Source organism: Protopterus annectens, chromosome 14.part0, assembly GCF_019279795.1.
Source record: "Protopterus annectens isolate FY-2018-M chromosome 14.part0, PAN1.0, whole genome shotgun sequence".
Classification (NCBI taxonomy): Eukaryota; Metazoa; Chordata; order Ceratodontiformes; family Protopteridae; genus Protopterus; species Protopterus annectens.
Genome location: NC_056748.1, coordinates 12,223,579 through 12,236,906, shown reverse-complemented (window position 1 = coordinate 12,236,906; position 13,328 = coordinate 12,223,579).

The following is a 13,328-nucleotide window of genomic DNA, read 5'->3' as shown; positions in this document are numbered from 1 at the left end:
TTTGTTGAACAAAACTAAGAATTTGTGTACAGATGAATTTTCAAACATTTTATCTAAAGGGGGAGGCTGACAATAGGTGTGAAATGTTTTAGCTACAATGAATACTGATCAATTTGGAGGAAAATAATACCACAGCAGGAGAGAGACTGCTAATATAGATGACAGGATGGTCAGTAAAGGCCCTGGCTTTTTAGAAGCTTGGGGTGAAGACAACTATTTATGAATACACAGTCACTGAGAAGCTTAAGGAAAAGAGAGTATATATTGCTACCTAAAATGGATTTTGTGTAAAATAGTAGCTTTGGACTGTAAGAAAACGAGAAAGGAAATTTTCTACTGTGGACATAGGGATGCAGGTGTGGGACCTATTTATGAGCATCAGTCAAAGGATGAATTAGCTTGTTGTTTGTATGACAGAATTGTCTTGATTTCAGCCCTGCAGCATCTGGGATTGCTAAGTAGGGAGTTGTGATGAGATTTATAATAATAAAAATTGTCTATGGCACTGTGCCAGACCTGCAGCTTTTTATCAACAGATTAGACAGGCAGACATTATACATTACAGAATGGACAGACATCTGAGCAATCAAGCATATGGAATACATAAAACTGCTTGCACATATTTCTTTATTAAACAGGCAAGTGATCTGTTCCTTCTCAAATGTTTTGTAACCAAAACCAGCACCCCAAGGCCAAGAGTAAATGAAATATGCATGGACAACTTAATGTTGTAAATTTCCCAGGTTGTTTTTGGAAGAAAGCAGAGTGGCCAGAGAAAGGAAGAACGTACAAACTCTTTACACACAGATAATGACCAGAGGTCAGGACTGAACCCCAGACTCTACAGCTGTGAAGCAGAGAGTTTAGCACTGTACCATTGTGCTTCTCATCAAAAATGTATCAACGAATAAAGAAGAGATTACAAAGCTGTACAAGCAGTACTTTTAGAGAGCGATGATTTAAAAAAGAACAAATGATTATTAATTAGTCAATAGAATAACAGTATCAGCTAGTTCTGAAATGCAGCAACTGATCAGAGGCACAGAATCACTCAGGGCAGAAAATTACCAGCTCAGCAGAGAAAGACTGAACTGCCCAGTGCAAATGCATTCTCCATCAAAATATGATCAGCATAAAAACAAACAACTTCTCAGGTATTACATGTGTGCTTTAGCAAAGGCAAACACCAAAGATAAATTTAGCACAAATGTGGAATTTCTTAAACTAAAAACAATGTGAGATTTTAAGATACATTTGAATGCCCTAATTCCAACTGAACTGCATATTATAAAATAGTGCATTTAGTACAGGTATGCAGTCCTACAAATGATAAACCTTTTATAATTATTGACTTGTTTTAATGTTACCTACATAGTGCAGAGTGACCAAAGCTCTGACGGTGATCTCAATGACCTTGTTTTGATTAGTGGCTGAAGTATTGGTGAAACTGACAAGGGAAGATGGGCAGTTTGCTTGTTTCAGGTGGGGAGACTGTCCAATAACTTTAACATCAGCATTTTGCTGCATAGAGGGAGTCGTGTGCAGCATAGGATAGGGATTACTAGACTAGTAGTGCCAGCCTTCATGACAAAAGCATGCATGGGTCAGTGAGCAGGTGTTTCAGGCTGTCTCCGTGATGCTGCTATGTAAGTCAGCTGCTAAGTGGTGGAGTTAGACCAGATTTTTAGCTGGATGTTCATGTTTTTCAAGGGCCTTTGTTCCTGTTTTCAACATCCACAGGTTGAGAGGTATGCTTTGGATGTGTTTCTTTATTTTATCTATTTGTTGACTGGATAAGCCCACTGAACACAACTGTTCCTTTTCAGGCATGGCTCAGGAGCATTGTCTGGTTAATTAACTTACTCAGAGTCACACAGTAGGCAAATAACGTTGGAAGAAATCAACACTGTACCTTTAGCACTGGAAACAAGTCCCTAACAGCTCACAGCTTTAGTCCTCCATGCCAACTGCTAATGTCCTCCAACTCCTCAGTATTGTACTGCATGTTAAAGAAAGCCACTCTGCCAATATAGGTTCATAGGTTGGTACTAGGCTATCGGCCCTAGGGCCTATGCAAGCCTAGCCATAACAATTCCCTGGATATTTCTTCCCACAATATTTACTTCTCATTGTAATTGAAATGGTTTTGCCAAGTATGCAAAGTTAATGGTGTGAACTGAAGCATCAACTTTAATAGTACCAAATAAGCAATACATATATGTAATCATTTTGCTGTTCTCACAAATTCCCAGTGTTAATGTGACGGAGTAGCAAATAATGCAGAACATATAGAAAAATATAAGTCTTTAAATGAAACAGAAAACTGAGAAGCACAAAACATTAGTTTCACTACTGCAAAACTAAGCCTCAAGAGTTATCATATGAAATATATGTTTGGTTAAATTTTTAGAAAAAGCCTTCCCTTAAAGACAGACACTATGAAGAACTTTCTAGTTTGAAAAAAAAAAAAAACTTTGGATATCTCCTGTTTATTTTCCTACCTGAGTTGCAAGGCGCTCCAGGAGTAATCTCATGACTCAGGGAAAATGAAGCGTTGTCCTAGAAAAAAAATGCAATAAAATGAAGGCAATACAACTTGAAGCTCTGCAATGCACCATGATAAAATGGCTATACCAAGACGCAGTAATATTTATAATGCCAAATAAAAAAAATATGTGGGAAGGACTGGTTGCCCTTTGGCCTAATATAGTTATGCACAGCAGAATCTAGCAGTAAAAGGCTAAATGGCTATTGACACCTAATTACACAGGGTTCCTTCTGATATAAATTATTTAAATTAAACACAATACTGGACAAGGAGTATCAGATTAAATCATGCAAAACCTTTCCCTGATGACTTCTATGGGAGAGGGTAGACAAGAACTAGATATGTCTAAAATGTTGTACTAGGAGGACACCAAATCATAAGCACACATTCTTTGCAAGATATAGCCATAAATGCACACAGATCACAAGCTATTAAAGGTAACATTAGGAAAGACTAGAGGTAGGTGATTATGTAGTCCTAATACAAAACTGATAGAGATGTATGAAATGTTATTATTAGTACCTGTGCAGCTGTCACGTAATTCAATCATATAAATAAAATATTATTTGCCATACGTAAAACTATAGCCTACGTCTAAAAGCATTTTTCATAACTCACCCTTTGTACATGGCCATAAATTATGCATACTTTCAATCATTTCCTAGTGCCATCCTTTTTCTGCTGCCTATTTCTGTCTTGCATTACGGTGAAGTAGCTGAACAGCACTATTTTGTTATGTTTTTGCAGAGAAAAACTCCAAAATTATAAAACTCTTTACATGACACACCAGAGTGATTGAATATGCAAGTTCTTACAGCAGACAGAAGATCAGGGAACACAAGTAGTAAATAAAAAAGAAGATAAAAGTTAATATGTTTGTGGTGAAGGCAAAAAAGAGGCAGTGCAAACAAGATGAAAGAAATGAGTGCCAATGTGCTACAACTTGGCAAAAGCCAAGATCTTGATATTATGGCAGTAATATAAGTATGGCACACAGACAACCACGACGATGCCAGTGTATACAGTTCTACTGAAAAGGGACAGAATGCACAGAACAGGAAGAAGTGTAGCCCACTGTTACTCAAACTCCCTTGGCACAGGAAGCAGCTCCTTAGCAGCTCACAGAAGGGTTCAAAGCAACAGAATTTCTCTAGAGAGCCATCAAAAGAAAATGACAACAAAAGGAGGGACAGTTAAGCTTAACAAAATAGGTGCAGGTTGCAAAACAGGAAAATGAAAAAGAAAGGCTGCAGATTATAAACTTCTGATTTTATTTGCAAAAGAAGAGGAGATCTAATAAGCCCAGTCAGAAGAAGTGAATATATGTCCTAAATGTAGATTCAAATTAAAAGCATTAATAAGTACATGGAGTTTGCAGCTTGTATATCTTTCCTCTCACGCCTCTGCTTCATAGAAGACATGCTCATCCTTTACACATGTACACCATGCACATGCAGACATACTGCTCCTCTTCATACATACACAGTGATACAGACCTATTTATGTAATGATATGCATTTCAAGATATTTTCAGTTGTGTGCACCACTTAGCTGGAGTTGGCATTACTATCTTTGAACTAAAGTTCTTGAATCTCAGATAGTTATTGTATATTTAGAATGAATACTGATTCGATCTTCTAGAATTTTGTATAAGACTTTGTCATCTTGTTCAGCAGTGCATTGGCATGTTTACTGATGTAAATGCCTTTTGTGGATATCCTAGGACACTAATAGTAATCATTTATCAAAAATAATACTCTTCCCTCCTTAAATTTGGCCTGTGACTAGGTCTTCTCAAGTGATTAGGATAGTATCTCTGTTTCACCACTGGAACTAGAACTGTAGACTGAATTGGCTTATTTGGGGCCCTTTAGGAGGTCTCTCACACAGAAAATGCTATGGAGCAGCATCTTTGCCTCTTACTGGTGTTCTTTTGCTTTGATCATTGTAGTGGTTCTGGTATGTCATTCTGCTTGAAGTATGGATCTGAGTGGAACCTCTAAATTGATAAGATGTCCTAATATGTCAAGAACCATAAAATCCCAAGGAATGAGGCAGTCAATGATCTAGCCATGAACTGTGGTAGGTAGTCTAGCACAGAGGTTGCTTGTATGCATCATACCTGCAGCAGGCTTGGGTCTGTAATAATATGGAAAATAAATGCAAGCTGCCATACCTGTAGCAACAGTCTTCACTCAGACATGAAATACAAGTACAGCTTCTAGGAGCTTAAGGTTTTGTTTCCCCCTGAGTCTATCTATACTAAGAATATAGATGCCTACCATCATAAAACACCCAAAGCCTGCCACAAACTATATCTAGTACTGTCAGTAAAATAACAGGGCATCATTTCTTCTCATAAGAAGACCAGGTTATTGTTCACTCTCATGTCTATCACACCTGGTGTACCAAACTAGAACTATGTGTTGGTAGCTCTTTTTTCACTCTGCAGCTAAGTTTCTTTGCACATACTTTAGCATGTCTGAAAATCAATGTAATTTTTTTTAGTATATTCCCAAAATAGACTAACAGAGAGTAGCTTAAGTTTTCTAGTTATCACAGTTCACATGTAGGAAACCCCAGTGATCTGTGTTCATTAGCTGACTGGAAAATATTCCATAGTACTAGAGAGGATGATACCTGATGGCATATTACTTACACTTCTTCTCCCTTGGGATCCACTATCAGGATTTATATTTAGCAGATTGACTGTGGTATGTATTACATCTCATTAGGGATATTATCTCATGTGTTTTAATTTATAAAATGAATTCTTAATTTCATACAGAACTACTGTTGTATATGAATCATTTCTAAAACATCCGTGTTGTTTGTTTTGTGCAACTGATACTGTGGCACTAAAACACTATGCAGCTTTCTTGTTTTAATAGTTTTTTTGGCTGTCATTTAGATAACTGGCAACTGATCATCAAAATTTGTTTGATCAAGCAGTTTACACCATATGATATAATTAGCTCAGAGTTTTGGTGATTTCATTGTTCGCTATAGCAATTACTGGGTACAAGGGACAGCAATCCTTTCCTATGTAAAAAATTATTTGGATGTTACCATTTTTCGCTTGTAAGGCTTGTCTCAGTGGGCTTTAAGGAGACACTTATTGATTACCTAAACTGTACCTATTATTTGTTTTAATTTTCATTAATAGCAATAAATATTTTTTAATCTTTTCAATCCAGATACTGGGGTACAGCAATTTTTTAAAGTTTAGGAATTTTCAAATTTTACTAAAGTCATAAACAGGGACAGATTTCCTTCTCCACTATTGCAGAGCCAAACAGATCTTTCTGAAACATTAAATGTTTTGCCACCACTAAAAAGATCACTGAAACATTTATATCCATTGCTGTTGCCAGTAAAACATTGTCAGATGGCATACTTGCACATAAAAATGAAATCTGAAAGATGCTGAACGATTAGCTTAGGTGCTGCTTGGAATTTGAATATACAAACATTAATCTTATGGTAGGTGGAGAATAAACATTAGGGGGTGAACAATAATTTCTCTTTTCTTTACTCTTTAGCCTGCTGCAGTTGCTGAGTTAAGGTTTTCCTGCCTTCTGTAGACAGATGGATATCCCATGACAAATTGACGGATACCCCATACACACACTGGACAACAAGTTCACAGTAAGCCAGGAGTCAAAGCCCAGGACCTGAGGAACACATACTACATTAAAATATAAGTGACCAAAAAGTATGTATTTTATAAAAGAAATGTGCACCTACCTAATGAACCAATCGAAATTTTGTAAAGGGCAAGTGCCACATATTACCAGTCTTAAACCTATTTTAGAATATTCAGCAGTTTTAATCAGAAAGATTAGACAGTAAAATGCAGTTAATTAATGATTTCCTGTTTAGAGTGACAGTTTGTAAATACAACCAGCAACTGTCTGGAGGCTGGACGTAGCTTTAATGGGAATTCATTATATAATTAATGGTGAATTTAACTCCCTGTGTGGTTTCAGTAGGGCCTATTATGCCTTAATGGAGTACAGTTTATTCTCAGACCACCCATGTGAATAAGAAAAGAAATGTAGCTTTAGTGTAAAAAACAGTGTCCTGATCTCTTGGTGATATTAGTCATGTTATTTACACTTAGCTAGGAAAGTTTCTTAAATACACATATGTACATACACACAAACTGTGCACACACCTCTCTACAATGCAGAGTTCCCAGTCCACCTACTGGTATGTCTTTGGGAAGTAGAAGGAAACCAGAGCACCCAAATAAAATCCACATGAACACAGGAAGGACACACAGACTCTGCACAGAAGGCACCCCAGACAACAACTGAAACACAGACCCTCTTATTCTGAGGCACGAATGTGACTCGCTGTGACACAATCTGAATTAATTAAAACAAGGACAACTCTTAAATCAAAGCCAGACATACATTAAGAAATTATGTTTTTATGTATTTATTTATGCAATTATTTATTTAGATTTGTTATCCAGAGTACATCACTTATCCTTGTTGACCTTTTTCAGGTCAGCCTGGTGTTTCAGATAAAGGTATGTGTAATAATAGCTGAATAATTAATAGGCAGGTGTACACAAACATTGTATGCATAACAAAATTCTTCCTCAGTTTTTTTCAAGAAACAGACACACGCACAACCACAAACACACGTGTGAGTGTATCTGTGTGCATATCTGTATGTGTGTGTGTATGTGTATGTGTATGTGTGTGTGGTTGTTCATATGTATATATAAACCAAAGGGTTAAAAATGTCATACAAACAAACCATTAAGTAAAAACTGTCAGAAAGACCCAGCCAAGCTACACTCCACTATGTAATACCTTAAACCTCCTGTAGTGGAACCACATGAGATATATGCAAATGACCCCTTAAGGACATACCAGTCTTTCAGCTACATTATGTGTGCGTGTGTGTGCCTTCTGTGGAAGGTTGGGCGCCGGGCTGGCAACTCGACACCGTAAAACTCCACTGCCAATCATGAGCGGACAAGGTGATCCGCTGTGGCGACCCCTAACCAGGAAAAGCCGAAAGAAGAAGAAGAAGAAGAGTCTTTCAGCCACATTGCTTTTCAATGCCCGTACCTTTTTACTTCTTAATTTTTTAAGTCTTTATGGGTATATTCTTAAAAAGTGAAAAGCCATGGATAGTCAGAATACATCTAGCTGAAATACTGCTATGTCCCGGGTCTATGACAAATCTTCGAATGCTCAAAATTTTGAACGTTACATGGTCGAGACCAAACGTTCAAAATTTTAAGTGTTCGAAGATTGACTTTCAATGGTGCTGTATGGTGCAGATAGGGAAAATTTCCCTTTTCTGCACTGAAGTGCAGTCTCGGAATTGGTATATATAAGTAGGGGGGTATGGGGGGTGCAGGGGGCTTTCCCCTCCTCACACTGTTAAAGTGTGTTTTTCTTTTTTTCTTTTTTTTTATTTGATAATCGAACATCCAAATGTTGAACATTTGGTCTCGACCATGTAAGACATTTTGGATGTTCGAACATTTAACATAGACCCTATGCCCCTAGAGGGTCACTTGGATATATCCCATGGGCGTCCATTAATTACAGGATATTTAAAGTGTTACACAGTGAAGAGTTTAGCTTAGCTGAGTCTTTCTTGTAGTTTACACACACACACACACACACACACACACACACACACACACACACACACACACACACACACGCCCACATATATAAAAAATATATACAGACATACTATTCATACATGCATAAAAGTGTGTGTCTATATACATGCATATATATCTATATATATCACATACACACACACACATTACATACATACATACACATATATAAATGACAAATATATAACTATATAGATACACAAATACAAGTGGTCACACATATATACACACACACGTTTACATATTTCTTTAGCTATCACTGAGCTGTGTTTGACTAACACCCTGGTACTAGTCAGTTGGCAGGAGGTAGGAGAGTCGGATACCAATATCTAACTATCTGAGATGGAAATGGGATGAAGCACTGAAAGATTGTCTGTTGATGGATGAATCCTATTCCAGGGCACAACTTGACTGCATGCTCAGGGATTACTGATACTGATAGGGTTGCCACCCCTCTGTTTTTTTTCTGGACTAACCGGAAATCAAACTGATTCTCCGATAGTCTGGAACATACTGTACAAACTCCAGTATTCTGTTTCAAAAAAGCAAACAGACTATCGGAGTTTGTAAATCGGCTAATTTACTCTGCTTTTTTACAGAAAAGCATAGTAAATCAGCCAAAAACAGGCAGCAGGGATGGAAAAAGAGGGTGTTCCCCACAAAGTGATGTAATTGTGACATCATAAAATGGGCGGAATATGGGTAGGAGAGGGGGTGGGGTTACTGGTGATGCGAGGGGTGTAGCTTTACTCTGATTTTAGCCACATCGAAAGGTGGCAACCCTAGATACTGATAAAGTCATTATCATATATATCACTGATGGATCCTTTCTTTGGGCATATCTGAGACATACAGGCTGCATTCCAATTCCAGCTCAAGCAGTACTGTGCTGAACTTGCAGCCCATATCTCTGTCTCTCTCCTCACTCATGGAAGTACCTTATATGATATGTCTGTGGACAATCTTCTTCTAGTAAGTGTTGCTTGCTGCCCCCCCCCCCATCATGATTGAATAAGGCGAAGTAGTGATGGTACAGGATTACTGACTCCTCACCACCCCAAAGAAAAAATACATTTAATATTTTTGGCTTTATCATACTTTTGTCCATACTCATTTTATTCCAGAGACAATGGTTATTTAATAATCCTTATGCTAAAGTTGTTTCTCAAGACTTCACAGAAGAAAAATAGTTGTTTTGGTCCACTAACAGAAAACACAAAGACACTGAAACATAAGCATGATGAAATCTTTTATTGGACCAACGTAGGTTTTGCAATTACTCAAGCTTTCAAGCTGGTATGAGCCCTTCATTAGGAGTTCTTAAGTTACTGATACTAAATGCACAACTTAAATATCCACTTGTACCTAGAGAGGGAAGTGCATCATTTATTTCCAATTGGCTAAAAAAAAGAAATATTGGAAAATATTAGTGTGGAAAAAATACAGCTCTGACTATACTTGAGAGACAATGTGTTGCTGAAGAGCAACTTTTTCTGGTAATGCATGATAATGTATATGATGAATTTACTCTGAATTCAAACTACTGAGTATTTCAGAATATTTTTTGACGTATATAGATGCCCATTTTTTTTTAGTGTGATGTTATCACGACTTTTGATCACATGATTTTTGAATATTAATTAATAGTTGATTTCTAGTTTCTTAGCAGTTCTGATGAAGTCCTGACTACTCTAAGGATGAAAGTACTTAACAGTGATTTCATTAAAGGATTTTACTTTTATTTCTGACTTCTTGGACTAATTTTAAGACAGTATTTCTCCAGTTATTGGTAAGGGAAACACTATAGAGCTCTTCTAACAGCACAAGGTGTATGATTCAGAGATATGCAAATGAAATGCTAATGAGCTTTTGGTCTGTGGGGCTCATGCATGCCTCTGAATCACTAGTTTGCTGCACAGCACTACTGCACCACAGCAATGCATTGTTAGTAGTACATCAGAGCAAACCTTTTTGAATACCCCACTTACCTCCTTATTTTCTCAGAATGGCTCTTGCTTAGCTTCATATTTTTTGCCTATTCCTTGTAAAATTTGTGATTTCCTAGCATACTGGTGAGGAATACAGTCAGTAAATAATAGCAGATATTTGACCCTCTAACTACATAGCCCTCATAAAATGCATGCTAATGCAAAACCTGTTATTATAACAATATTTAAAATGTGTCCCTGATTTGGGGCCTTTGCTCTCAAATTCTTACCTTTAGAGGTTGAGAAATATGAGTGTTCTGATGTGTTCACTATACTGAAATATTTTTCTCTGTTTTAAGTAAATGGGCCTATTCCCAGAGAAAGAACTATATAAATCTCCTTTGAGATAAGAATACAGGAGCTTGGCTATAATACACAATTAGAATTGCTGTTCAACTTTTAATTATCTGTTTAGAGACAAGACTATAATATATTTGTTTAAAGGAATCATTTGTATTTTCCAGAATTTCTAAGATTCATTGTTCATACAAAATCCATGCATCTGGTTACAAAACACCCCCCGGGATTCAAAAATGCCTATACTAAGTGTATATTTAATTTAAAAACTAATGATTTCTATCCATGTTTTGTGAATGTTCATTAAATATACTCTATATTATATTAAAGATTTAAATAACCACATTGGATGCATCACCTTATTATGCATTATTTTTTTTAAGGCTGGACTATAATATTTAACTTTTATGTGCTAATATGTATAGCCTGGTCATATGCTGTATGACATGTCACTTCAACAGCATAGAATAGTTCTATAGGATCTTTACTACTGTATGTTATACTATACTAGAACCTGAAATGATTATACTTTATATTACTGTTACCTGTTTAGGATACCAAGTTATTATGTGTGTATTTGTCATCCGTCTTCAACAGTTCTATATACCAGTTGCCAATCTGACACAAGAACACAGTGTAATACTGGTCTGTTGGAATATTTTGACAGCTCAACACTTTGAGAAATAATTTAGTACTGGCTGAAAATGTATTCAAATCTTATAATATACTGTATACTTACACTCTCCAATGAAGACAAAACAGTCATGTATGGTACTTAACATTAACAGTAGATCTGCAAGGAGAGGACACCACGTCGTAAAGCTTCCCTTTCTCCTTCCCATGTTAGAAAATGGTGCTTTTTGTTTGTTCTATTTTTGACTCTCTTGGGCATTTATAAATGATATATATGAAATTAATGATGCACAGCACTGTTCCTACATAGAAAAACAGTACAACAGTTGCCAATACTTCTGCTTCAGTGGGTGTTTCCTCTACTTCACATTTTTTTGAAAGGCTTGAACAAGTAAGAAATTCTAGAGTGAATGATCCATTTGCCTCTGTGGGACAATTTGGCCCTTCTTCCAGTCCTTCTGGTGAATCAAGTGTTTTAATGAGTAAGTTGGAACAGTTACTGCATAAAGAAACTGCTGTATACTTTAATCTGTTAAGCTTGCAAAGATATGTTGACTTCGATATTATACCTAGGGGACTGAGAGCCTTTAAAAGTCCCTCTACTCCGTTTGATATGTCTGATGAAAGGGATGTGCAATTTTCTAATAAATGGTTATTGGCAGCTCATCGTTGTACTTTAGAATGGATTTCCATTCTACGAGAAAGAGATTGTGTGAAACAAAACAAGCTTAAAGAAGACATTAAAGCTGCCTATAATGACTTATCTAAAAGACTTAACATCTATGCAGTTTGACAAGTTTTTAGCAGATGTAAATATTGGTTTAGATAAATATGAAAAAGAACTCATTGATCGGAAATGCACAAAACTGAAAAGAGATCTAAAAGACTATCAAAGTAATCGTGCCTTTTTATGGCAAAAAACAACACATTTTCATTGTAATAAAGGCTCTGGTCCCTTTAAGAAATCACCAGCTCCTTCTAGGAGTGTGTCTTTTGCTTCATATGTTTCGGTCGTTTCCTCTAATGGTGGAGGTAAAGGAGAGCATTTTCCAGCATTATCAGCAGCTCAAAATCCATCTAGATTAACCTCAGATTTTCGGAGAGGGAACCAGCAGTTTCAGGAAGAGCAGACAGAACAAAGTGAGCGGAAGAGAGGAAGATTTCAGTCTGGGAACTTTAGCAATCGAGAAGGACACAGTTTCAATGATAACAAGAGAAGCAAATGGTATTAGTGTGACTGTAAATAATGTTGTGCAAGATATTCTTGACAGTTCTGTGTCTTTTGTTTACAAAGATGTGGGTGAAACAATACATGTAGCTGCTGCATCTGAGTGTAAGAAAATTTCTATTGTTCATAACATTTCTGGTGTGTCTTTATCTGTAGATCAGATGGATGTTTTGAATTATGGTCTTAAATATATACCCACAGTGCTGCCTAGGTTACATGAATTAAAGTGTGATATTTGTAGACTGTGTAGGAAGATACCTTTAATATATTTTTTGCCAATAACCAGTATAAAGAAGGTGATGGTAGTTGGTTAGAATCTGATAGTTTAGAGAACAGTTTTTATTCTTGTGTATCTGACCCTGAGGAATGCTTTGACTATGCAAGTGACTATAATGCCTATAGTTTGTTAAAAACTGATAAAATAATGAGCAAAAGTGATTTTATTCCCCCATACCAACATGAACATATAAAATGTTTTTCTCAAATGTTGAATTTTTCTGTAGAAAATGCTTTTTGTGATTTTATGCAGTATAATCATAAGTTGATATATAACTTGAATAAGAAGGAATGGAAGCAGCTACAGGCATTAGCGAATAATGAACATCTTATTATTAAACCATCTGATAAAGGTGGTGAGATAGTGGTGATGAATGTTGCTCAATATTATAAAATGTGTATGACACATTTGGATGATATCAATATCTACGTTAAGAGTAATACAAATTAGTATATTAAGGCTATGAATGACTTTGACACCCTTATATCTAAGGGAGTGAGGTTAAAATATTTTTCACAAAATGACAAAGATAAAAAGTTTAACATTGATGACAGTGAGTTGGCTTTATTTTACTGTCTTCCAAAAAATTCATAAAAGTGGGGTTGACCCACCTGGTAGGCCTATTGTATCTGCTCAAAAATATTTTTTATCTAATCTTGGGAAATTTTTGCATGAATATTTATTCCCTTATGTAATAAAGT